Genomic DNA, 26168 nt, shown 5'->3' with positions numbered 1-26168 from the left:
GGGAATCCACATCATGTAGTCCATGCAGTATATTATATATTACATCTGTATATTATATAAACTGTAAATGTGCTAATTTACTTGATCCATTACACACACTGTATTGTTCTGTTATAGGAAATAATATGCAAGATGTCACTGTCAACATCCTACACTTATATATGTCCTACCATTCTTAATAATATATCTTCTGCACCCAAGCAGAAGACAGTGTTTGCAAATATCACAACTGGATTGAAAGAGGAATGCACCTAAGAAAGATGCCCAAGGCATGATGTGGATGCCTAGCGGAATGGAGGGCTATCTTGGCAGAAGGTCAGTAACAAGGGAGCTCTATATGACACAGGGACAGTGATCAGTTTCATAAGCATATTTGTTACCACAGAAATCAACTTTGTTCTTACTGGAGAGACAATCTACAAATATAGGAAAAGAGAAAGAAACAAAACAAACAAAAAAACTAGACTAAGTGCTACAGTGTAGAATAAATTTGGAGGTATTACTGCAAATAGAGAATTTTTAATATATTTGTGTGGTTGTTTGAATTGTGTTTTATGTATGTTCATGCGAGTGAAGGTTTTTATGTGGATGTTTGGTCACTTTTGTGCATGTGTGTGTGGTAGGCAGAGGACAACCTTGGGTACCATTACTCAGGAGCATTCCACCTTGGCTTTGAGTCCAGGTCTCTCTCTTGTCTGGAACTCATCATAGTCTAGGCAGACTGGCCAATGAGCCCCAGGGATTCACCTGTCTCTATCTCTCCAGCACATGCCACAGTGACTGTTTTATCCACCAATAGTTCTGGATATCAAAGTTAGAGCCTCATGGTTTTGAGGACAAGCCATCTCTCCAGCCCAGTTTTTTATTTTGTCAGAGATAGTGATAGTAATAAATATTGATGTATAAATGAGGTTGTGTGTGCAGTGAGGTCCACCTAGTGATCAAATAGCACTCCTAAATATTTCTAAATAATTTCTTATATAATCTGCTAATAAGCTCCAAAATGCTTTGGCACAATGGCTGATTCACAATATTTCCTGGAATGTCTTTTTTTGCACCCAAAAGCAAGAAAGGATTTACAGTAAGATGAGGTCATTAAAAAAAGATGCAGTAGCCAGTTAAAGGGGCTCTTACATGACTAAATCTGATAAAAGTAAAATATCAAAATATCTATGATTGGAAATAATTATATACCATTGAATAAAATAATAATTCACATGATATAAATTCACCTTAATCATATGCCAAAAATTAATAGCATCAGTAAAGGGACAGTAGAACCACAACGACCCACCATGTCACCTGTGTATGGCGATGCTTCTGTAACAATGTACTAATGCCCAGGAAAACACTAACTGAGGTCAGTTCTGTGAAATAATTGGCTATTATCTGCAAAGAAATGAAGGAAGGTCATATACCTCAAGGAAAGTCCTGGGAACTTACTCTAGATTGATGGAAATATTTATATGAGCATTCATAATACAAGACAGGTAAAGGCAACTCAGAAATGGTAATGAGTTACTTTTCTACAAAAAAAAAAAAAAAAAGAAAAGTCTGAATGAAAAAAAATCTAGTGAGAGAAGAATAGACCCCTGTATATCCCCCAGTTTTGAAGGTTGTGCTATGGATTTTGTCCCTCTTTGGAGTACATACACAGTAAGGCATTTTGGAAAATAGATGTTGTCTTAGCTACATTTTTATTGCTGTGACAGGGCACCAAGGCAACATATAGAAGAAAGAGTTGATTGGGATTTACAGTTTCTGGAGATTAGTTCACAATGACCATGGCAAATATTAGAGCAGCAAGCAGGCAAACAGTTATGGTTCTGGGGCAGGAGCTGAGAACTTACAATTCTTATCCACAAGTAGGAGGCAGAGAAAGCTGACTGAGAATGGCGTGGGCTGTGGAAATTTCAAAGTCCACCTCCAGTGGCACACCTCCTCCAACAAGGCCACAAACCCTAATGCTTCCCAAAGAGTTCCACTAACTGGGGACTAAACATTCAAATATGAGCCTGTAGGGGCCATTTTCAATTAAATCAACACAAATGTTCCACATTGACTCTTTCGTTTGAACATCTGGTCCCTGGATGATGGAGCCGTTTGGGGAGGTTATGGAAAGTTTAGGAGGTAGAGCCTTGCTGGAAGAGGTCCCTGGGGTGGGCATTAAGAGTTTATAGGCTCACCTCACTACCTGTTCTTTTGGTCAGCTTCCTGTGTGTGGATAAGAATGTGGTCAAACAGTTTGCTATTCACACTACTATGTTTGCCTGCTACCATGCTGTTGCCATGGCTTCCCTGCCAGGATGGACTCTCTTGTTCCACATCCATAAGCCAAAACAAAGCCTTTCTTCCCTGAGTTGCTTTTGATCATGGTACTTTCTCACAGAAACAGAAAAGCCACTGACAGGATAGCACAGTGATGGTTAGTTTTAACTGCCAATGTGACACAATCTAGGATCACCAGGGAAATCAATTTCAGGAGTAATTGTCTACATCAAGTTGACCTGTGAAGACTCCTGTTGGGAAACTGTCTTGATGGTATGGAGGTGAGAAGACCTGGCCACTGTGGGCAGCACTACTCCCTGTGTTTGGGTTCTGCACTCTGTACTTATGGGGTTGGAGCTGAGCACAAGTAGACATGCATTAGTTCACTGATCTCTGCTCTTATCTGTATATGTAAAATGACTAGCTACTTCAAGTTCCTGCCACCTTCAGGTTCCTGCTATGATGGACTGCACCCTGGAACTGTAAGCCAAATAAACCTTGTTTCCTTTATGTTGCTTTTGTCACAGCAACAGGAAATGAAAGTAAGACAAGCCTATGCTGGCTTCAGATAGGAAATTCACTTATGTTGTTCAGGAAAGTTCTCTGTAATAGAATTGCAACCTTCCTGGAAGTGTGTGAGATTGTTTCAAAATTAAAGGGAAAAAATTAAGTTATCAGATCCTGTCTACACTTGAACAGAGTTCTGAGATGCTTAAATTACCAAGCCAGTGTGTGACAGCATCAAGGCACTGCAATTCTTGCTTTATTGACTTTTAATACATGATAGTGTCACAGTACTGGAGGGCTATGAGAGATGAAGGTACATACTATCAAGAGACAAAGAAGTGTAGGTCTAAAATGCCATTTTATTCAGTAGTTGTGTGCCCTGACTGCAGGATGGACTTTACTCCAGCTCAATTTTCCTCATCCATAGTCATTTAAAGAAATGCCCACTATTGATGTCCCATGGTCTTACACTGGCAAAAGAAGAGAATACTAGCCAAGAGGTTTGCGTGGAAGGGCTGAGAAGATGTCTGTTTTCATTACACGTCTGCCATGTTCATAAAACTCAGAAGCTGATATGTTACCTGGCAGTGTGTCTTCTTTTATTGAAAGCTACGAGTGGTCTGAGGGTGGGAGTTGGGTTAAATTATTCATTATGACAGAAATAATTATCTTCATACATGAGCTAGAAGCCCAAATGCCTTTTAGGAAGTCAACTTGAGAAATCTTCCCCAGTGATGAGGGACATAATAAGATGTGTCCCAGGCCCCCTTCTTGTGCTTTGATTTTCTCTACACTGGCAAAAAGTGCCCCGTACTGACAAATGTCTGATTAACAAAATTAAGAAGAGATTTGGCGGTAGACTTAATCCCTCTCCAGGGCTTTTCGGTTACTGGATTTCTAGGTTGATTATCTTTTCAGGTCAGACCTCCATTCTTCCTTTTTCACATTTATCATCTGTGGCTGAGAAAATGCACTGGCTTTTGCCAGCATGAATTTGTGCAGAATCTGTCTCCTTCATCGGTGATTCTGTTGCACTAACAATTATGATCCTATTCATCTCAAGGCCACTGTTAATGTCTTGTCTCCTTTTCCTGCATTGGTTCACATTTTGTTTCAAGACAGAAACACATACCATTGCATGGAAAAAGGAAGTGGAGGCTGGGGGATGGTTCAGTGATGAAACACTATCTGTACAAGCATGAATGCTGGGGATCAGATCTTCAGCACCCACATAAATGTCAGGTAAGTGTGGCAGTCCACCTGTAATCCCAGCATGTGAAAGGTAGAGATCCCCAGAGGAAGCTGCTGGCTAGCTAGTCAAATTGGCAAGCTCTGCATTCCAGTAAAAGAACCCACCTCAATATATAAGGTAGAAACAGATCAGAGAATAGTCTTGTTGTCAATTTCTGACCTCTACATATGCATGTACACACATGCATACTCCCCCACAAGCATGCATCCATACATCTGCAATCATGTATCACAGCGAAAAAGTGCCCTGTATGTCTTAAGTCATAGTGCACAACTTGTTTGTTTGTTTCTCTGTGTAGTCCTGGCTGTTCTGGAATTCACTCTGTAGATAGGTTGGCCTCAAACTCAGAGATCAACCTGCCTCTTCATACCAAGTGCTAGGATTAATGGCATGAGCCACCACCACCCCCTTGGGGGTCTTTCCATTACTGATTGAGAGTTTATTGTTACATATTTTGGGGATTAGGCCCATAGAGATCTCTGAGAGTATAATAGGAAACAATCAATCCATAAGTTATACAAAGTTGTAGTGAGAATATTGAAACCCTGAGTTATTATTGATGTCCTTTGTTGTTTTGAAGGAACTGAGAGACCTGCATTTCTAAATGCCTTTCCTAAGTCACAGAGCTAGAAGTGGTTAGAACTGAAGCTTGGGCACTAAGGCTGGTGGCACAGGCCTATTCTCCCAACTGCTTAGATGACTAATGCAGGGGAATGACAAGCTCTACACCTACCTCGGCTATAGAGTGAGTTCAAGACCAACCTGGCAAAACAGTGCATCTCTGTTTCCAAATGGGAGTAAAGTTAGAGCCGAATATAGCTCAATAAGATACTTCAGTTTCAATATTTGGAATCTGAAACACTCACCATTGACCTGAGTATTTATTAAGAATTTCACTACTGCCAGGTGGTGATGGTGCATGCCTTTAATCCTCTCACTCAGGAAGCAGAGACAGGCCAATCTCTGTAAGTTCAAGGCTAGCCTGGTCTACAGAGCGAGATCCAGGACAGACACCAAAACTACACAGAGTAACCCTATCTCGAAAAAACAAAGAAAAAAAAGTATTTTACTACTCTAGATATTAGGTTGAGAAAGTCTTGGCTTAACAAGAATAAGCTATTGTTATCTCTACATGTAGCTACCATGATTCTTTAAAAAAATGTTTTTAGATTTATTTATTATATATGCATGTTTTGTTCACATCTCTGTGCCATGTGTGTACCTGGTACTGCTGGAGGTCAGAAAAGGGCATCAGATCCCTTAGAATTGAAGCTACGGACAGTGTGAGATATGTGGGTGCTGGAAAATTGAACGCAGTTTTTAGCAAGAACAAGTGTTCTTAACCACAGAGACATCTCTCCAGCCTCATTATGATTCTTTAAGAGAATTTCTTTTTTTCCTTCCTTCCTTCCTTCCTTCCTTCCTTCCTTCCTTTCTTTATTTTTCTTTCTTTCTTCCTTTCTCTCTCTCTCTTTTTTTTTGAGACAGAGTTTCTCAGTGTAACCCTGGCTGTCTTGGAAGTGGATCTGTAGACCAGGCTGGCCTCCAACTCATAGAGATCCGCCTGCCTCTGCCTTCCAAGTGCTGGGATTAAAGGTGTGCACTACCACCAGCATGATAAAGATTTAATAGTGTTTTAAAGGTAAACAATAAAAACATTGTATATAGTCCATATGTGTGTGTGTGTGCCCGCGCGCGCGGGCACACACACACACACACACACACACACACACACACACTCACCTTTTTTCTATTTAAAACAAATGTAAACAAACACATTTGTCTTTCTCCCATGGTTGGAAAATATCTGGTCCAGCTCTAGATGACCTTTGGGCTCCCAAAGAACTCACAGAAAGGGAAGGAGAAAACCCACAAGCTGCCTGCAAGGTAAGGATTTCAATGCAAAGTTTACAGAAGGGGCTGGGAGTACTGCTCATTAGGGACAGTGCTTATCCAGAAAGCAGGAATCCCTAGATGTGATCCCCAGTAAGGCCAAACACTGGGTGTGCTGGTATACGCCTATAATCTCATCACTGGAAAGGTGAAGGCAGGAGGACCACAAATTTAAGTCATCCTCAGCTACAAAGTAAGTTTGAAGCCAACTTGGACTACATGAGACCCTGTCAGGAAGAAAAAAAGAGAGGGGGACAGGAAGGAAGGAAGGAAAAAGGGAGTGAAGGAGGGAGGGAAGGAGAGAGAGGGGGAGGGAGAGAGAGAAAAGGAGGGAGGGAGGGAAAGAGGGAGGGAGGGAGAGAGAGGGGGAGGGAAGGAGAGAGGGATGAAAGGAGGGAGGAAGGGAGGGAGGCAGGGAGGGAGAAAGAGAGAGGGAGAAGATGGAGGAGAGAAAACTCCGTTTGAGATTTCGAAATGTTAGATGGGAACCAAAAGAAAAGGAAAGAAACTAAAATTGATCTTGTCCTTATTTTCAATTTAATATTAAACAAGACACATTACTATACTATCAAAGATATTAAACAAGATTAAAAGATTGAACAGGATCTGACACAGGCATGATAACAAGGACTGTCCTTGATGACCAAGAGTCTCTAATTCGTGAGGCCCTCTAACAGTGTTAAACATCAAGAGTAAACTGCATGAAACTGAAGACAATCCAGTCAAAATTTGTTATCATGTTATCAATCAAATCCTTGTCTTGTCAGGGGATTATTTTGTGAACCCAGGCACAAGCACTCACACCACACTAAACCACACCCCATTCACTCACCTAGATATCTGACACCTTTGCAAATATGGGCTTAATCTTTTCTCCTAGATTTTTTTAAAGAAACCATATTTTTCTTCAGGAAGCAAGGTTCTTCTCTTGACAATTTTGTGTCTTCATGAATATTACAGAAAGATTCCTGAGCTTGCCATGTGGAAAGGAAATAGAAATTTTCAAATATTGTACAGAGGTTCAGGGGGAGGAAAATGGTTTATAGATTTGGGTTGTTATCTTACAGAAATAAAATGAAACAAAAATTTCTGATGATAGTTGGTATTAAGTAGCAAGAGATATTTGAGCAGTATTTTTCAGTGGATTGTAGACTGCCAACTCAATTTGCATAGTTGAAAATCAGGATTATGGAGACATTATAGAAACATTTTGACAGTAAGTGAAAAAAAAGAAAAGACAAAACCAAAATATGCATGTGTGCATACATGTGTGTACATATGTGTGTATATGCAGGTATGTGTGTGAGTGTACATGTGTATATATATATGCATGCATGTGTGCATGTGTATGTGTATCTGTGTGTGCATACATGTGTGTGCATGTGCATATGTGTGTGCCTGTATAGGTGTATAGGCATGGCATTTGTGTGTGTGTGCATATGCTTATGTGTATGTGTATATATGTGTGTGGCTGTATATGGTATTTATTTAAAACAAAATTTTATTCAGTGGTAGAACAAAATTACATTATTTATTGAAAATTGGATGCAGCTGGACATTATCATATTAAGTGAATTAAGTCAAACTCATAAAGTCAAATATAATGTATTTTCCCTCAGTTGTGGATCCTAGATTTATACATAAACATGTGTGTGTGTGTGTGTGTGTGTGTGTGTGTGTGTGTGTGTGTATGTGTATACATCACATGAATGAGGAAGTGAAACTGCATGGTGGAGTAAAAGAGCACTAATAGGAGAAAGAAGATAGGAAAGAGCAGCTCAGTATGAAGTGGAACATGCTCGAAAGACATTGTGAGCTGCGTGAACATGTCCTTATGTGACCCAGTTCTACAGTCAAAGGACATATGCCAAGAAAACAGTGCAGACACAATTACACTTGTATGTTGATCACATTCTATAAGCTTGTGTTTCCATTTCATACTCAGGAGCCAGCTCCCAACTGCCTCTTCCAAACCCAGGAATTCTTGAAAGGCAGCCATGTATCAACGAGGCCAGCATGAGGTGGGAGAGAGTACTTCATCTTCATCTCGGCCAACAGGAAACACATCATCGGCTCTGGAAAATCTACATTTGACTGCAGGTCCTATAGCAGTGAGGCATATATTCCAGTTCATAGAAACACCAAGTCCTTTAGTGAAAAACACAGGATTAGGTGAATATGATCTTCGTCACCCATTGCCCAGTGCTTTGTAGTGATCTTGATTAAAGAGAGATCATGGACTAGCTATATCCCTCCTTCATTTGCATTTACTTCAAAAGGAATGGCCCAAATGAAGCTAAATAAGCATTTAAGTATAAGCAAAAGATTTTCTTTTGCTTTCATTAAACACAAACATGAAACAACTTGCCAAAAATTTGCACAACATTATTTTAGGACTAGAAAGTAAATTTGGCATGAATAATTTCCAAACTGATCATGCTAATTGTGCTTCCTCTGAACAAAGAAATGTAATAATATCTGTCCCCAGTACATCAATCCCCATTGGTGCTTTAAGTTATTCCTTCGTTGGAATGTTGGCATATTTTATCCACATGTGGTTTTCCACCCCACCTCTCAGAAGAGGAAAAAGAGACTGGTTTTCACATGTCATCCTATGATACTTACTTTCTTTCTTATCATTTTCAGGTGAAACATTAAGTGTTTCAGAGCCAAGATCTAGATTCCCAGCAGTATCCCTGGAGCTAAGCTCAGTATCTGACGTGGATGATCTACTCAATGACAACTGAACAGACTGTTAAATGAATATAGTATTAACCTGACTCCTAATGACTTATTGCTCTACCCATAGAATAGTGCATTTCTTGACCCTCATCAGAGAAGCTTCTTTTCTCAGTAGATGGCAATGAATGCAAAGTAACAAGGAGGGCTCAAGGTGGGATGGGGGAGACACCTGAATCTCACTTACTGTGAAGGGGAAATAGAATAGACATCACAGGCAGGCAAGGGAGGGGTCTACATAGGGTGAGCATGGGAGCAGGAGGGATCCGGTTGGGAAAGGATCGAGCGAGAGAGTACTGGGAGAAATAGCTGGAATTGGGAGGCATCTCAGAGATGAGCTAGAAATTTAGTACAATGGACACCCTCAGGAACCTATGAGGGTGAGCCTAGCTAAGATTCCTAGCAATGGGGGATACGGAGCCTAAACTAGCCATCTCCTGTATCCAGGCAAGACTTAGAGTGGAGGAACTGGGACCCCAACTCACCCACCTAACCTTTGACCTACAATTTGCCCTGCCTACAAATATGCTGGGGCAAAGGTGATACAGAAATTGTGGGAATGGCCAACCAATGATTGGTCTAGCTTGAGACCCATACCATGAGAGGGAGCCCATCCTGACAATGCCTGGTGGGCCAGGACCCAAAGACTGGACAGCCCAGAAACCTAGGATAGAACCAAACATGACTGGCAAAATAATTAGTCAATGGAATGACGTTAAGTGAACCCCACAGAATCCTGTGGAAGAGGAGGAGAAAGGATTGTGAGAGCCAAAGGGGCCAAGGACACCACAAAAAACAACAACAACAACAACAACACACACACACACACACACACACACACACACACACACACACACACACACACAGAATCATCTCAGTTCCTTTTATCCAGAGAGTTTCATCATAACGGAAGAGGTGAAACTAGAACAGCGAGATTCTCTTATTCCAGTCTCAATATCAATACTGATGTATATCAGTCAGGTTAGATGAATATTCTGCTAAGATGGGATAAGCAAGAAGTCAGTGGAGGGCAGTTGAGAAAGAGCTTTAGAGAGTTGGGGTTCCTGCAGGAGCAGGTGTTCCTTGACACCTGGTGTATCTCTACCTCTTCTCTAGTACACAAAAGGATTCTTCACATTGCCTTATCATTTCTTCCTAGTCTACTAAAGTTGCAAATGGCTTGTATGAAATTTTTTACTGGTTGTAATCACTAGAAAAATGTTTATGAGTTTTAAATTGATAATATTTATGGTTTAACAATGTAACCAAATTAAGGATCTTTTGTATTCAATAAAGTTTAGGTCTAATAATATAATAAGAGATGTTCCAAATAAAATGCATTTATGAGGCAAAGAAATGCATTTAATACACATTCCAAAAGGCTCCTGAAATTTAAATGGAAATTAGCATCAACCTGTAACTGTACTACATGCCAATATACACACACTAGTGGCAGAATGTGTTCCAAAAACAGGATGTTAGAAGGATCCCCCTAGGAAGGGGAAATAGATAAGATCTGAGTAAATTGGGAACACAGGGTTGGAAGGTAAGGGGAGATGGAAAGAGAACTTGAGAGAATGAGATGGTTGAGTTGGGGGAGGGACAGAGTGGGAGAGCAAGGAAAGAGATATCTTGATAGAGGGAAATATTTTGGGGATCGGGAGAAACCTGGTGCTAGGGAAATTCCCAGGAATCCACAAGGATGACCCCAGGTAAGACTCCTAGCAATAGTGGTGAGGGTGCCTGAACTGGCCTTCTCCTGTAAGCAGATCGATAACTACCATAATTGTCATCACAGAACCTTCATCTGGTAACTGATGGAAGCAGATGCAGAGATCCACAGCTAAGCACTGGGCAGAGAGCTCCAGGAGTCCGGCTGAATAGAGGGAGGAGGAATTATATGAGCAAAGAGGTCAAGATCATGATGGGGAAACCCACAGAGACAGCTGACCAGAGCTAGTTGGAACTCAGTGACTCTGGACTGACAGCTGGGAAACCTGCATGGAACCAAACAAGGTCCTTTGAATGTAAGTGACAGTTGTGATGTTTGAGCAGTTTGTAGAGGGCCACTGGCAGTGGGACCAGGATTTATCCCTAGTGCATGAACTGGTTTTTTGGAGCCCGTCCCCTGTGAAGGGATACCTTGCTCAGCCTTGATGCAGGGGGGAGGGGCTTGGTCCTGCTTCAGCTTGATATGCCAGACTTTGTTGACTTTCCATGGGAGGCCTCACCTTCTCTGAGGAGTGGGCAGAAGGAGGGTCTGGAGGGGGAACTGTGGTTGGTATGTAAAAAGGAAAAAAAAAACTTTTAAATTATATATATACACACACAATGGCAGATGGCCAGTGGGATGGCTCAGTGTGTAAAAGGACTGAGAAGCCTGATAACCTATGTTCAGTCCCTAGTACCTACATGGTAGAAGGCAAGAATTGATGCCTGAAGACTGCCCTTTAGTCACCCATGTGCCCAAATACTAACAAAAAAACTAAATAGATGTAATAAAATATTTTCAAAATGCAATGGTATGTCTCCAAATTTTTCAACAAACAGGAAATGCATTTGGTTATTTAGTAATGGTACAGCAATCTTGAGACTAGGAAGTCTGTCTGCTTTGTTTTTTATCTAAGAAACAATTTAACTAAGAAACAATTAGCTGCTTCATTACATCTTCCTGGCTTGTGGGTTCTTCTCATGAGAATTCTAGATGGCTTGGATATGAAGTCTCCCACTTCCCCAATAAAGTTCACATGTTAAAGTCATGGTACTTGTGATGGCTATTCTTGGTTGTCAACTTGACAACATCTGGAATTAATTGAAATCCAAGTGACTAGATACACTTGTAGGAATTTTTCTTGATTGGATTATTTGAAGCAGGAAGATCCACCCTAAATTCAGATCTTTTGAAATGGGAAGATTGACCTTTAAATCTGGGTCACACCTTCTAGTGGCAGCCTATATAGAGGGCATGGAAGGAGGAAATGCTTGCTTTTGCCTGCTTGTCCTCACTCTCCCTGACAAATTCATTCTTCCACTTGTATTAGAGCTTTTTTAAAAAATTTGGCATATACTGAAGATCAGCTGAGACATCCAGCCTTGTGGACTAAACAACTATTGTGTTTCTGGATTTTCCATTGGTAGACAGCCATTGTCAGACTAGTTGGGTCTCAACCTGTAAACTATTCTAATAAATCCAATCACACACACACACACACACACACACACACACACACACACACACACACACACACCACATTCATTCTATTTGTTCTGTTTCTCTAGAGGACCCTGACTAATAAAGTACTCAGTGCTCAACTAATAGTACTATTTGCAGAGCATCTCCAAACTTTAGGAAGCTGGATATAGCTGGAGGAATTAGGTCACCATGGATCCTTGGGGATATCCAGTTCCTAGCCCCTTCTGGTTCCATTTTCTGCTGTCTGTCAGCCATTAGGAGAGCAGCGCTATGCCACACACCATTACTGCCATGATGCTTTGCACAGGAACAGGAGCTATAACAACCTGAACCTGCCAAAACCATGACCCAGAACTACACTCTTCTCCCTTAAGTTGCTCCTGTCTGGCATTTTATCACAGTGACAAGAAAGCTAGCTAACATACAGGACAAGAAAAGTTCATGTTTGCTTGTAGTTCCAGAAGCAGGATGTTCCGTCTCTGATGTCCAATTTCTGCAGACATACTAGGTCTGTTGTAAGTTTTAATACTCAGTAGGAAGAGGGAGGAGATAGGTTTTCTATGAAAACTCAGCTGAAGGACAGTGACTAGAAGCCAGCAGAAAATAGCTAAAGAATAAAAGCAACTTGGATTCTATGTATCTTCTTTACTAGGCTGTATTAGTTACTTTTCTATTGCATAATAAAACACCATGAGCAAGGCAACTTTTAAAAGGAAGAGTTTATTTGGGACTTATGGCTCTTGATGGTTAAGAGTTCCTCACCATTACCACTGGAATCACGGCTGCAGGTAGGCAGGCATAGCATTGGAGCTGCAGCTGAGAGCTCACATCTCCATCCACGAATTGGAAGGAGGGAGAGCTAACTTGAAATGGCCTTGAGTCTTTTGCAGCCTCAGAGTCTGTTTCGAGGGGCATACTTCCTCCAACAAGGCCACACTTCCTAATCCTCCCCAAACAGCCACCAACTGGGATCCCAAAATCTGAATGTCCAGGACTTGTAGGAGATATTTCATTCAAACCACACTAGCCATGGTGTGGAAAACCCCAGTGTCCCCTGGATTGACTTATAGTCAATGTTTCCTACTCAATGATAGATAGAAATGTTTTGTTTACAAAAGGCTGAAAAGGACAAAGGTGTCTACATGCTGTCATCCTGAGAGCCAGGCAATGACTGTAAGGAAGACCCCAGAGCCAAAACCTCCTCTTTCCCTCACTTAGGTCCACATACATTTAACAGCTCTTTCTGGTTTGTATGTGAGAAAATCAAGAACGGTTGTTAGAATGGCTCAGTGCACTACTGAAGAGCCAAATACCTTACTATGCAGGTTCAGGGAGTCAAGGTATCTTGACAAGAAAGAGGGAGTGGATGTGTCCTGGAAGTGGACTTCCCTACAGTCAATGAAAGAAATGTCTGTCCACCATTCTGTAAGCTTTTCCAAACACGGCAGACCTCTTTGGACTGTGTTTAATCACCATTTTGCTCTTTCTAACTAGCAATATATTTGTAAGAAAGGCAACTCAGCAACTTTTCTTAAAACTCTGTAGGTGGCTATTTTAAAAGAGCTTTTCATTCTGCTGTGAAGAAAGAGGGAATCCCCAAGGTGTTCTTAAAACATGCTATTCTCTTATTGCGGGGGACAAAGAGAAACAGGCAAATCCTAGTGTTCATCTCTAAAATTGCTCTGGTTTAGTTCAACAGGAAGGGCTAATCTCCCCAGCAGGACACCACATATGATAAAGACCTTTTATCTGCAGAAAGGAAACAGTAAGCACCAAAGACTAATCAAAATGGGTCTTTTCTGCAGGGAATACCAGTTTAGAAGAAAACACTCAGTGTTGCTTAGCACTTGTGCAATTAGCTACACAATACCAAGTGTTGTGGACTAGTGAGGATCACAAAATAAATAATATCCCAAATCTCCACTTGGTAAAACAAGTGTGCGCAGCATCCTTTTTGTACATAGGGTGAAGATCACTAGTTTGGGAACAATAACTGGGTCTTACTCTTGGCATCAGGTGGGTGAGTTTTTCACACTGTTAGTGGGCTTTTGTCCCGGTTACTTCTCTGAAGTCATTAATTTGAAACTATAACTTGCTGATCTCGGAGCGTTCCTTCCTGTTTCTGAGGTCCTCTGTTAGTAAGGAATCAAGTGTACAATCCACAGTTCTTAGGTTAGTGCTTGAAGAAGCGTTGGTCAGGCTGGGAAGATGGCTCAGATGGTAAAGTGCTGGGTACGCAATCGTGAAGACCTGCTTTTCTCCCCCTGGAATCTAAAGAAAAATACAAAAGCCATTTGTAGCAACATGGCCGTGTCATCTCATCACAAGTGAAAACTAAGTCAGAGGGATCCCCTAGCACTTGCTGGGTAGCCAGTCTAGATGAATCTACAAGCTCCAGGGTCAGGCTCAAAACATAAGATGATGAGCAATTGAGGAACACACATTGACTTCTGGCTTTGACATGCATGTGCACACATGTGTTCACACAGAAACATGCATACACAGACACAAACACACAGGAGACATTGGTCATCTGCATGTTTCAGATGATGAAAAGAAGAGGCCAACTTCCCATGAGATGTGTTATTCCTTTGGATGGTAAGAAGCCTCAGATGAATCCCACAGCGGCTACTTCTGAGAGACCTCTTATTAATTAATGCTAGGCAAAACAGAGGAACAGAGAGCACATAGCTCCAGTTTATAGCTCATCAAACAAATGCCAGCTTCACCTGCCACACAGTGGGAGACAAACTGCTAGGTACTGTAAGCAATCTATGGCTGCTGTGCACTGTAGTCACCAGAGCTAAAACAGAAGGCCGGCATAGCTTGGAGTCAGCATGGGCAGAACAGAGTGAGCAGTCAGGTCTGGTTTCAAACCCTAACTGTATTGTAAGGAAATACAGTCAGTTCCGTCCATCAGCCTTGGTTGCCATAACATGATATCATTATTTGTTATCATTGCATACTTCTCTAGAAAGATGAAAAAGAAATTTCTAACTCAGAAATCACACATTAATTGAAAACTCTAGCAGAAAGCTTTTCATTATTAGTTTTATTATTGTAATCTTCATTTAGCACTCTGATGAGAGGAATTCGGCAATTCTAAAAATATTTTCTGTTTTATGATGCATTGAATCTTGTAGACTGTGTTTCTAGGGTTAGTTAATTTCCAGAGATAATAAGACTAGTCTGTGAATGAACATTTGATATGCAATCACTAGCCAACAGACATTGCAGAGTCCTGCTCAGAGCAGGTATGTCAACTGTCATGGTGTGCTGAGTCTTTAAAGGCTACCCTCACACCAGTTATAAACATGGCCCAATGGCACATAAGTATGAGAAGCTGTAATGAAACCCAGTTTTTTGTATACTAACTAAAAAGGTTAAAGGGGCAAATAAACATTAATTAAATACCCCCCCCCCCCCCGCCCCAGAGCTAATGCTCAACCAAGTTGGAGATCCATTGGTGTAGGCCTTCCATGAAGTTTAATTTATCATACTAAATAATTGTTAAAGGAACCATTCTGTGAGGGGGAATTTTTTGAGAAACACAAACAGTTATACAAAATTCCAGAAGACTAGATCCTATCGACTACTCCCTGTTGGTATAAAAGGCATATATTTACTATACTTTTAAAATGAAGAGGGAGACTCACATTTCCTCATATATGTACTTAGGAAACTGCCAGTGGGTTAACGTTAAGCAAGATGGTGGCACAGGAGAGGATGGGCTTAGGGTTTTCACATGGGTGTGAAGACTTTTGATGATAGGATCAGGTTGGGTGATATATAACTCAGAGTCTTATATTAGGCTCCGGAGATGACAGAGGCAGTTTGGATAAACATTTGACTCATATGGGAAAACATTAATTGTATCTTCTTCACCAGTTGCCAAGTGCTACAGCTTCTTTGGAAAAAAAAACCCAGCATTCCCCCTAGGAGAACACGTTTCAACTTAATATATGGTAATGTGCTACACGGCTTTATTAATCTAGAGGCAGGATGGATCTGGAAGCAGGAATCAGAGGGCTGGAAAAATAGCTTCCGGCTATTGGTGGCCAGCTGTGTGCTGCAGGCAGGTCCCTTCTCTGTCTGTTCTTTGCCTTACTTCTCTAATCATGGACACAGAGGAGACACATATTCCTCGTGGGCATACAGCATAACAGTGAATAAGAACACATTTGGAGAGATTCGAGTTCTTGGAGAGCATTATCATAACACACATGCACATACACACAGAAACACTTTATTTCTCTTTGGATGTTACCAATCTAACAAACAGGGAAAGTGTTAAGTCAAAAAATGTGTAATTCTACTCCTCCTATTATCCTTTAGATCAAAGCCATTTCTCCCACACAGAGCTGCGTGAATGTTACTGTGAATGTTTCTGACAGCTTGCAATTGGGAAGGGGGCTTTGTGTTTCCCACAGCTGGTGAACTCACACTCCAAGTGTTCCATGGGAGTGACTCCATGTGGGGCTCAGGGAAGGCCTCAGACAGTTTTCAAATGGACCCCATCAAATCCCCGTTGTGTATCCTCTTCCCTGAAAATTGCTTTGGTGTTTAATTGTTGAAACCATGTGTGTTTTAAGGGAAATTGATTCCATATGTTTGTGAATTATTTGAACTGAGCTCATCACATTGTTGTTTTGTAAGTGCCATTCACTGTCCGGGAAGAATCCCCCAGTGCCTCTTCATACACTGTCCCTTGCTTGTCAACATCTTTTAAGCAGGAAGCTTACTCAGTCTTGAAAAACCTACTACCCAGACTCTAGAGACCACTTCTTTCTCCATCATAACTATTTCAGCTAAAAGAAGAAGAAAAAAACCTTAACCTGCTCGGGAGCTAGGGAGACATTTCAGTAGGGGAAGTTCCTGCTATGTAGGCATGAGGACCTGAGTTCAGATCTTCAGCAATCACATAAGAAGCCGAGTGTACTGGCATCCATCTGTAACCCCACCCCTCAGCAGGCAGGTAGAGACAAGCATACCCCTGGAGCCCATTGCCAGTCACCCTACCCAATAGCTGAGGACTAAGCTGATTGAGTCTGTCTTACAAAATGAGATGGACATACCAAATTTCTCTGGATGCATAGGTACACACAATGGCATACATAAACACTCTTTAGCCTTTTTGTATGGGAGTCAGACAAGAAGATACCTTACTGAAGGCTTCTCAAAATATCTCCCATGGAAACAGCAGCATAAAAACTTAATTAGTTTAATAAATCTCTTTCACTGATTTCTCAAGATCTTAAATAATAATAATTATTATTATTATAATTATAATTATAATTATAACACGAGGTTTTCCTAGATTCATTCACTCAGCAAACACAGAATGAATGTCCACTGTGTGTCAGGGAGCACTTTAAGGCTCTAGGAATGTCACTATGACACGAATGTCAGTTCTCATGAAGCACATACTCTCTAGGGCATCTCCCAAGACTCATTCTAATTATGAAAACCAGCGTTCCGGTGTATGTGTCCGAGTGTGTATGAGCCGGCGAGTTCATGGCTACCCCGGCGTCTGCCATGCTTGACGGACAGACTGAAGACATGGAGACAGAGGTGCAATAGAGTGCAAGGTGGCTGTACTGTGGGGAGCCTGACTATAGGCAGAAAGCTGTGCTGGTCCAGTTCTCCAATGGGAAGCTGCAGAATCCAGGCAACATGTGCCTCACTTTGTACAACAGCACTGACTTGGTAAACCCCAGGCTGAAGAATCAGCAGATCCTGGCAGTTGAAACAGACAGGCTCTCCTATGTTGGGAACAATTTGGGGACTGGTGCCCTCAAATGCAACACTCTTTGCAGACACTTTGTGGGAATTCTTAATAAGGCCTCTGGCCAGATGGAAGTATATGATGCTGAGCTGTTCAACATGCAGCCACATTTGGCTGAAGATGCTTTTGAGTATGAGCCTCCTCTGGAGAATCAGACCAAGATTTTCAAGGAAAAGTTGGATTCTTGCATTGAAGCCTTCGGAAGCACCAAGCAGAAGCAGTCCCTGAACTCCAGGAGAGTGAACAAAGTGGCAGCGAATCTTTGAATCTCACAGTAACTAAAGCCGCAGAGAACATCATTATCCAAAGGGTGTGAATGCTCTGGTCAGTGATGCCATGCAAGATGACTTGCCGGATGATTCCCTCTGCCTTCCTCCCTGCTATGCTGATGCAACCAAGCCTGAAGACATGTAGATTCGAAGACATTCTGTCCCCAGCTGAGTATGATGCTGTTGAGAGCCCATCTGATGCTTTCAGAAAGGTTACATCAGAAGACATAGTGAAGATGTTTGAAGAGAACAGCCACTGTTCCTTCATCATAGAAATGCTGAAATCTCTGCCATCAGATGAGGAGCCTTGAGACCGACAGGCCTGGAGCATCTGGTTTCTAGATGCCCTTGTCAGATTTCAAGCTCAGAAAGTGATAAAGGGGAAAAGTGCCGTGGGACCTGGAATCCCCCATACCATCAACACCAAGCTGCTGAAGCACTTCACTTGCCTGACTTACAACAGTGGCAGTTTACGGAACTTAATTTCAAGTTCTATGAAGGCCAAGATCACTGCATATGCAATCGTACTTGCTTTGCACATAAATAACTTCCAGACAGACCTGACAGTGTTGCAGGGGGACCTGAAACTCAGTGAGAAAAGGATGATTGAGGTAGCAAAAGCCGTGAGGCTGAAGATCTCCAAAAGAAAGGTGACCCTGGCAGATGACAGGGAAGAGGATCACGGACTGGGCACTGTCTGTCCCCCTGCCTCCGGTCCAGACCTCGGACTGCTCAAAGCAGAAGAAGATGAGCTACATGTTTCCAAATGGGTTGTTCTGGCCACTCCCATTTTTGTTTTTTGAGAAAGGAAGCCGACTGGATGTTGTGGGACTTATCTATAACCCAAGTACTCAGGAGACCAAGGCAGGAAAATTGCGGAGCCTGAGCCTGTCTGGGCTCACCCCCACCCAAGGTGTTACACATGGTTATCATGCCTGAAGCCATCGTCCCAGTTATACTTCTAATGCAGAAATTAAAGCGATGGCCCAGGTTTGAAAAAAAAGGCAAGAAAAGAAAAGAAAACCATCATTCCTCACGTTACTCTGTGGACAATGCTAGTCTGAATGAGCAGAAAATATGAGCTCAACTCATGAGAAACCAAGCGTGTGCTCAGGTTGGAAACCATAATGCCATTCTGCAACTGTCTTAGGATGCATTCTAGGTGTCTGAGGAGAGAGAGGAGAAGCTAACCAGAGCTGCCCAAGCCGAGATAAGCTCTGATAAGTGCTTTGAAGAAACTAAAGCATGATAGCATAGGTAGAATGAGGACTGGTTTTCTATTTCAACCAAGGAAGTGACATTTGAGAGGCGGTAACTAGATGGAGGAGTAAAGGAGCTCCTAGGAAGATGGGAAGGCCATGGGAATGGTATTCCTTTGGCAAGTTAGTGTATGTAACCTTAATCATGGTTAAAGGTTGTACTCCAAAAGAGTGAGTGATAGCTGCCAGAAAAATTGGAAGGTTAGAACCAGTAGATGTGGAGAATGGATCAATTTTAAATTTGACAAACTCAGAGCACATACGTCAGACAGGATGAGCTGAGTTGCAGAGGGACAGGCTCCTGGGAGTCTCAGGGAAGACCTCAGACAGTTGGAGTGTTTGCTTGATCACTTCTTAGTCAGACTTTGTTGGTTTGTGATGAGGAAGTTAAGAATGTGTAACCAGGATTTGTGTGCATGCACGTATAGATGTCCTAAACATTGAGGACAATCATTCATCTGTCCAGACTCTTCCCCAGTCCTGCCTGACATCCCTGTGCCTCCTACCTCAAAATGTCCAAGTCCACCTTCTGCTTAAGATCTGTGTGGTGGTTTGAATAAGAATGGTCTCCACAACTTAGCCTGGTGCCTGGCTGTGGATCCCTGTATCTGCCTCCATCAGTCACTGGATAAAGCCTCTATGATGACAGTTAGATTATTCACTAGACCTGTTACCAGAGTAGACCAGTCCAGGCACTGCTCTGGGAATCCAGTCAATGGGAGAGAGGAGGGATTATGCTGGCAGGGGACATTGAGATCATGATGGGAAGATGTGCAGAGATGACTGGCCACACTGGTGGAGACCCATGAAAGGCCGTCTGGATACAGGAGACAGTTGTTTAGCTTGAACTGTTTGGGGGACACACAGGTGGGGGATCGGGATCCATCCCTGGTGCATAGGCAGGGTTTTGGGAGCCCGGTGGCTACAATGTGGTACCTTGTGCAGCCTTGGTATGGCAGGGAGGGGCTTGGACCTTCCTTGGCTTGGTGTGCCAGCCTCTGCTCATTCCTCATGGAAGACCTTGATTTGGAGGATGGCTTGGGAGGGAGGGTGGAGGGTAGGAGGAGGGAGGAGGTGGGATTTGTGGGTGGTATGTAGGGTGAGTAGAAAATTTCTTAATAAAAAAAGTGAAAAAAAAAAAGAATGGTCTCCACAGAGTCATATATTTGAATGCTTAGTCACTGAGGAGTAGAGTTGTTTGAACGGATTAGAAGGACTAGGAAGTATGGCCTGGTGGGGGTAGGTATGGCCTTGTTAGAGAAAGTGTGTCACAGGAAGAAACCTCAAAGTCCACACCAGGCCTAGTCCTCCAGCCCTCTGCTTAGGGATCAGGATGTAGTTCTTAGCTACTGCTCCAGTACCTCCATGCTCCAGTCAAGCCCCTGTCATGCTGATGATGACAAAACCTCTGAAACTGTAAGCCAGCCCACAATTAAATTCTTTTATAAGACTAATACAACAAATTAATGATTTCACTGAGTAAAGACAGTATGCTCAAATACAAATTACAAGAAAAATAAATTTGCACTTAGCATCTTAAGATAGATGTGAAGTGCTGGGCGGTGGTGGCGCATGCCTGTAAACCCAGCACTTGGGAGGCACAGGCAGGTAGATCTCTGTGAGTTCGAGGCCAGCCTGGTCTACAAAGCGAGTTCTAGGACAGCCTCCAAAGCTACAGAGAAACCCTGTCTCAGAAAACCAAAAAAAAAAAAAAAAAGATAGATGTGAAGTTCATCCAAATGTTGAAACATGAGGGAAAGGATGGTATTTGTTTGGCTTCAAAGTCTGTTACCCATTGGTGAGGCACAGTAGTCACTTAGGGCTAGTACATAGGTATATGAATCAGCTTCAGTGAGGTGAGGTTTGAATTGAGTTTTACCAGAAAAAGAGAATGTTACAAGTAGCATGAAGCAAAGAGAGCAAATCACACAGATACAGTAGTAACAGCCAACAGGGAAAATCAATGCTGACAATTGTAAAATTCCATCGTGTGGGTCCCATCTATCATAAGGAGTAGGAACACATGCTAATACAAATTCTGTCCACCCCATGATTGAAATGCAGGGCTTCCCCTCAACATAACACACTCAGCCCATCCAATCCAGTCATTTGCAATTCCTGTGAGAGTCAGAGCCAAAGAGTTAACGGGAAATGCCAGCCTCCTGCCTCTCTGGACATATCTGCTAGTGAGTGACCTTTGACCTTTTATCTTGCCAAGAGCTGAGTTAGAACAACTCAGTTCATCTTATCAATAGATCAGAAAAGCCCTAGTCTAGGAAATACACGGGATGAGGCTGAGGAGATGGCTCAGCCTATAAAGTGTTTGATGTACAAGCAGGTGGAACTGAGTTCAAGCCCACACAGCTATGTAAACAGCCTGACAGCGCACACATGCAATCCCAGACCTGGAGAGGTAGAGACAAAGGACCCCTGAGGCTCACTGGCCAGCCAGCAGAGCCAAACTGGTGAGCTCCAGGTTTCAAAACATAGCTTGGGAAGTAATAGAAGAAGGCACTGGAGATGGATCTGTGATCCCCACATGAGCAATCCTCCAACACATGCAATCATGCCCACATATATGTACACACATATACACAAACATGTACACATGCAAACTCACAGGATGTGCACAATGGAAAAGTAATAGGCACCAAGTTCAAACATGATATAAAAATAGACCTATATTAGCAAATGTGTAACTCTTATTCCTGGATGTGACTTGGAGCAAATTCCCATAATGAAATTGACCATGTATCCAAGTTTAGTGACAATTCAGAAGGTAGGAGTCTTAGTTACCTGGAAGTTAATAGAGCTGATTTTAAACCTTTACATAACATGGATAGCACTGAAATCTGATAGATAGTAGATTTATCCAAATAATAAAATTGCAAGTGATTATAATTAACAATGAATAATAGCTACCATTAATAATTACAGTTATTACTAAATTAATTTTATCACTGCCCACCTCACATTTACACTGAGATTTAAAATATAAGGTTCAATTCAAAGAGGCAAGTAATAATAATAATGACAGTAAAATCCTGTCTTGAAGGATCTCATTATGCTGAAGAGTAGATATCCCGCTGCTCAAATAATAGCCACCATATGCATATTAATATACAGCCATCCACTGTCTCTAATTTAGGTGCTGTCTAATGTGAAGATGCTAGATCTGAGTCCTACTACAATCCTAAAGGGTTTTTCTTGCTTTCAAAATAATCATTAAAACTTCATTTTGGTATAGACACGAGAATCTACTGTAGTAAATTATAGTGATTACCTCCCCACAAGGAAAGAGGGAAGGAGTAAAGGAATAAAGGGGAAAGCAGGGAAGGAGGGAAGGAGGGAGGTAGAGAGGAAAGAAAGCAGGAGGGAGGGAGGGGAGGAGGGAAGGAGGGGAAATCCAAACCCATACGTTAGTCAACAGGTTAAATGTTAAACAATGGCAGTGTGTTTGCTCTTTAGGTGACAGTATACCCAATGTGATGCTTAATAATTTTTATTTTTGTTGAAGACATATAGTTTTATTTGGGTGACATTTCATTGTATATGTGTATGAGATGTACATCTTTCTTAATTATATACTACTTTATTATGTAGTGTTTCTTATACTGAATTGAATTTAAAATATTTTCTGAACAAACCAAACAACCAACAGTCTTGAATTTTCATAATTCAAAAAATCAACAAAAATGAGCAATACACAAAGTTCTATTTGGCCAGAATGCAATTACATTATCCACAGTTATATAACATAAGTATACACCCATGGATATACACAAATACGTTTTTAAATTTTTTTAAAAATATTTTTTGGTGGTGGTGGTGGTAGTGCATGCATGCGTGCATGCACGGGTGTGCGCATGCACGTACGTGTGTGTGTGTGTGTGTGTGTGTGTGTGTGTGTGTGTGTGTGTTTGTGTGCTCGCATGCCACAGTATGCAAGTGGAGTTCATCTGTATGAATCAGGACCCTGTGGGTTCTGAGGTTCAAACTCAGGTTGTTAGGCTTGGCAACAAGCACCCTTACCTGCTGAGCCATCACACAGACCCATAATGCTTAATCTTGATTGTCAAACTGATTGAGTTAACAGATCTAGGAAGTCAGTAAACCATACCTTTGCATGTGTCTATGAGAATTTTTCAGTGAAATGGAAATGAATGAACTAATTTGCTAGGAGGGTAAGATGCTATGAATGTGAGGTGCACATCTCATTGGCTAGGAACCCAGATGAAATATAAAAGAAGGTGAAGGAGAGAGCCTCACAGCAGCCACGCCCCATTTCTGCTCACTGTCAGATACGTATTATTCTGTCTCACCACACCTTCCTGCCACCATGGACTAAACAGTTTGAAACCGTGGGACAGAATAAGTCTTTCCTTCCTTACATCGTGATTCTCTCTGATATATGGTCACAGTGATGAAAATTAACTATCACACCCATGGAAAAGAATGGACTTCAATGTCCACTATACTTCTATTTTTAAAGATACTTATTATATTACAAACCAAAAAGTTAGAGCAAGTAGTCTATGGTGTGCTGTACTTGATTTATGTTGAAAATTAAAGAAGAAAATGCAATGAAGAATGTGGAGAGAAAGAAGGACAATGAAAGCTGTAAAGAAAAACAAGAAGAAAAATCAGAATGAGGGGAAGTAGGGAGAAAGGAAGGAGGGGGGACAGGAGAAAGGGAGAGGGATGGGGAGAAAGGACAGACAGAAGGAGGAAGGAGGGATGGAGGGGAGAGGGGGAGCTGGCAGGAGGAACAGCCACCTGTTTACATGGCCTGGAAAAGCTCATGGCTGTCCATGGTGTAAAGCAGTATTCTTCTGGAGATGGAATTCTAGAAGGAAGACAATCAATGATTTCTTTACAAACCCCTGTTCTGTTTTAGTCATTGTAGGAATTTCTAATGCCTTTAAAATGGGTAAAGATTTTTTTAAAAGGCAACCAGAAAACCAAGATGACCCACAGATCATAGATTTGGAGTGCCAGAGAAGGTTGTATGCCTCACCAGAAAGTGGCTGCTCTCCATTGACTATCCAGTTTAAACAAGAGGTACTTAGAAATGTTTGTGTCATTTTTCACTATTTACAAAGTACTTTCACATGCACACCATCTACTTCAATCCTCAGAGCAAAAAATACTGGGATTATTTACTTAAAAGGAAAGAGTAAATTCCTGTGATACACTTTCACTTCCCTGAGACTTGACAAGGGAAATTTTGATAGCTGGCAATGTGCTCAGTGGCAGAGAGCGATTCTATAGTATGTGTGAGGCTCTGGGTTCAATCCCCAGCCATGGAAAATAAAGCTACCAACCTTGTCTTGACCGTTAAAAGAAAACCAAACCCTCCAACACTGCTATGAATTTCTACTGAGAGAATGTGGACTTCTCCAACTTACATCATGTTATCCTGTGATGCTTGGGGTTGTTGAGACTAGACTCGGGGCCTAAGGAGGTCTCTGGCATGTTTCTTTTAGGTGTCCTCAAAGACCCCTTGAGTGGGAACAGGCTGGTCCTCCTGGCTCTGTGAAGGGGTGAGGGAGGAACAAACCAGCCCAAGAATAAAAACGTGCCCTTGAGAAGAGCTAGAAGGTCGACTATTTCCAGTGGAGGTTGCTATTGTTTATTCTGTGATGTAGAAGTGCCTCCTGTGGAAGAGGAACAGCAGGAGCTCCCTGTGGAACTAAACCCCTGCTCTGTTTAGGCCTCTGATCAGAGAGGACCTCCGTGCAGCTTCCAAGACCTCCCTGGTCATTTCTGCTGCATGTGCCCAGCTTCTTTTTGCTGCTGTTCACTCTTTCTCTTGGAAGCCTCACCTGAGAGGACACTCTGCTGTGCCCGAGTCTCTCCTCTGACAAGTCCAGCCAGCTGCCTCAACTTCCCCGGTAGATTTTTGTAGGATGTTTACAGGCCCCTGGTTTGATGACATCACCTTTTTCTTTGCTCTCTCTGTCAGGCTACTCCAGTGGTCTCTGCCTGATGTTTGGGGTGTCTGATTTGAGGCTTGTTCTGCTGTTTATCTGCTGCTTGATGTTTGCTCTTTAGATTTGGCTTGATATGCAGTTAACAAACTCACTCACTCAAAACCACAAGTGTGGCTATCATAGATCATCCTCCTGACCATACAGAACAAGTGCTGTGCAGGAATACCATATGAAGCATGTGTCTAGAATCTATCCTGAACTTCCCCACATAGCTGGGTGTGGTGATTGTCCATAATCTCAGGAGATGGAGACAGGAAGATCACACACTTAAAGTTCACCTAGGCTACAGAGCAAGTTATGGGTTAGCTTGGAAAACAGTAAATTCTTGACTCAAAAAATTTTACAAGGGTTGGGAATATAACTCACTGGTAGAGTACTTGTCTACCATGCGAAAAGCCCCGAGTCCCATATCCATTCCTAAAAGCAAGCAAACATCACATTTTGAGTAATAAAATTTTTAAAAAGAACTAGAGGCACATGATTCATATTTAGTAGAAGTAACTCACTAAAAGCAAACTGTTTTAGTCTACTGTAGTCTTTACAAATGATCATTAAAGTCTTGGCTGCAAACACACAGTTTATTAGCTTATGACATCTATTCAGTTTTCTTATTCAGTCTTAAAGAAATGGCATTTCTGGTTTGGGCAGAGAGTGTGAATAGATTTCTCTAGGCTCGTATAGCTCATCACCCCTTTCCCAACTTTTATGAATACTTTCAAGTGACATACAAGTGTTGCAGATGGGAAAATGGCAAAAGACTGATTGGGTCTGTAAGAATAGGAAATACACCACTCTGATCCCTCTATTTTGGGAAAAGAAGAAAGTACGTTACAATGAGTTCCTGAGGTAGGTTGTCTTGCCTCATCCATGCAAATATTAAAATGAGCAAATGGAGGCCTTGGAGAGAGGAACCAGCAGTTAAGGGTGTGTGATGCTCTTCTAGAGTACCCAGGTTCTGTTCCCAGTACCCTGTAACTCCAGCTCCAAGGGATCTGACATCCTCTTCTGGC

At 41.9% G+C, this 26168-nt stretch overlaps 1 pseudogene; it reads left to right on the top strand.

Moving 5' to 3' along the window:
- Window positions 1-17366: 17366 nt before the first annotated feature.
- Window positions 17367-18845, top strand: LOC118584590 (annotated as a pseudogene).
- The last annotated feature ends 7323 nt before the right edge of the window (window positions 18846-26168 follow it).

The sequence above is a fragment of the Onychomys torridus genome, chromosome 5 (assembly GCF_903995425.1).
Source record: "Onychomys torridus chromosome 5, mOncTor1.1, whole genome shotgun sequence".
NCBI classification, from domain to species: domain Eukaryota; kingdom Metazoa; phylum Chordata; class Mammalia; order Rodentia; family Cricetidae; genus Onychomys; species Onychomys torridus.
This window is presented reverse-complemented; position numbering and strand designations above follow the sequence as displayed.